A 2,695-nucleotide genomic window follows, 5' to 3' on the forward strand; every position below is an offset into this window, starting at 1 on the left:
CTTTTGAGTTTATCTCACTCTCCTCCTGCAATCTACCTGGTGGTGTTTCACCTTCGCTTCTGCACGCTAATTGCAACTGTGCTAGTTCTTCCCTATGTTTCCTATTTGTTTCTAATTGTGCATCTTTAAACTGAAATAGTGATTGTATCTCCTCCTGGTCGGCATAAACCTCTCGCTGCGTACTGTCAGAGCCTGTTTCGCCTCTCATACTGATCTTTTCTACATCTGCGCTAATCGTATTCATTCTGACCACTACCTCCGCAACTTCTTCCCTGTGTTTATTTAGCGCCACTTCCTGTCGGGTGACTTGAGCTTCCACGCTGTCTAATGCCCCTTGTTTATCTGCAAGTAAGTCCTCCACTATCTCTTTGATTCGCTCATCCGGCAACACGTCCCTACGTTCTGTAATATCGCTCTCTATTGCACTTATTCGTACCTCCAGATTATCGGCTTTTTCTTTCACGGCATCACATACTTGCTTCACCGCACCCAGATTCTTCTCCCCATCATCTATCCGATTATTAACTGCGGACAGACGCTCATCGATAACTGTGTGTAGCTTCTTCATTGCGTCTTTATTTCCCTTATCCATTGCCTCCAATTTTTCCTTATTTGCTTCCAATTTTTCCTTAGTTGCTTCAAATCGTTCCTTATCCTCCCTATCTCTCTCCTTATTATCTCTATCTAATCTTTCGTTAATATTTCTATTCATTGCTTCTAATCTTTCGTTAGTTGCTTTCAATTTTTCATTAGTTGCATCAAATCTTTCCTGATCCTTCCTATCTCTCTCCTCATTCTTCCTATTCATCGCTTGTAACAACTGTAGTATCACATCGTTATTTGCTACTGTCGATGTGCTCACCTCGTGCGCCTGAGAGACCATAGCTTCGCTAAGGGTAGCTGCACTTTCACTCTCTACCTGACCGAGTCCCTGCTCGCCCGCGTCGAGTCCCTGCTCGCCCGCGTCGTCAGGAAAAGCCCACGTTCGTGGACAAAGCCCGCCGCATAAAGGATCCCCTTGCAGCTGTCCACTGAACAATACGGCCTCTTCGGAGTGTTTGTCTTTCTCCCTCATTAACCCATGGTCCACAGCTACTTCCTGCTGCACTGCTACGTTCACGCCAGAATCGTTATTCTCCATGGTGACAATACTTTTAGCCTGCGACCTAGTTACTACGGACATTACGCAAAAAAAATTATAAAACGATCTTCTAGCCTTGTGCGATACCGCAATTAATTACATAAAACAAATAAAAGATCCTCACCAATCCAGAAAGAAATTGCAAACAGAAAAAAATTTTACTTCTTAGCGCTATCACAATACATTCCATAAAAAAATTTAACAGCAAACCCTAACAACAAAATATCCTAACAAAAATGATCCTGGCAACAAAATTATCGTGACAAAAACGTAATCCTGGCAACAAAATATCCTAACCAATAAAATAATCCTGGCAGGGTCGAAATTATGAGAGGCACCCACTTGCCTTTCTCATACTGTGGCATCAAGCAGTCAGGCCTGCAAGATGAGTGGTTTGCCAAGCGAGTGGATTCTTCCTTAATTTATCGAGCAACATGAATTCTCGTATCTTACTATTTAGTTACAAATTATCCTCCTGCATGAATAATACGCAACGGAAACACACATCTGACTATCAGTGATTTATAGAACTCTGACTGCACACTACGCACTGGCAATACCACATTTACTTTTTGCCTTTGATTTAACGGTTTTTATATAAATTCGAGACATTATGACAACATACAATTTAATGAAAAAGGCCACCAATCTCTTTCTATTCACTATCTGATTTATTCCTAAACACACAAATTCTACAACCTACAACAAAATCACATGAGAAATTCCGCCCAGTGGGCATGGCTTTACGTTAGTGAATCTCTATACTATGGTCTCGTAATTTATTTACCGCAACAGTGCACTCCCTGGATCGGATGGTGGATCTTTTATTATACCTCACACTTCGCCTCTCACAATCATCCTCACGAAACTTTCCTCCAGATCGAGCGATACAGAAGGAACAGGCATACCCACAAATCTTTCAAAATGGTTCAAATGGCTCTGAGCACTATGGGACTTAACATCTATGGTCATCAGTCCCCTAGAACTTAGAACTACTTAAACCTAACTAACCTAAGGACATCACACAACACCCAGCCATCACGAGGCAGAGAAAATCCCTGACCCCGCCGGGAATCGAACCCGGGAACCCGGGCGTGGGAAGCGAGAACGCTACCGCACGACCACGAGATGCGGGCCACAAATCTTTCGAAACTACCTTGCTACCCCCATGCAAAACACACATACCCAAATCACATGACATATACAACACAACAATATGAAATACAACACAAAGGACTGTTACAACATCATCACTTTCCGCTTTCCCACTTCAATCAATATCTATCCCAGTTTCACACGACACTGCCCCACTTTGTAATTCTACTTTCCTACTGTGAACTCTGGAGATAAACGCACGTCTTCCTGTGCAATGCAAGCCAAGTGGCGTTGCTGGAAAAACGGCCGACTCACCTTGATTCTCTCTCAGAGTTTAAATTTAGCGTCACACGGAATGATATTTCTTAAATACTTCAACTTATGATACACACGCTATTTCTTAAATATTTCAGCTTATTGTACACACGCTATTAATTCTTAAATATTTCAGCTTATTGT

This window comes from Schistocerca nitens, chromosome 3, assembly GCF_023898315.1.
Source record: "Schistocerca nitens isolate TAMUIC-IGC-003100 chromosome 3, iqSchNite1.1, whole genome shotgun sequence".
NCBI lineage: Eukaryota > Metazoa > Arthropoda > Insecta > Orthoptera > Acrididae > Schistocerca > Schistocerca nitens.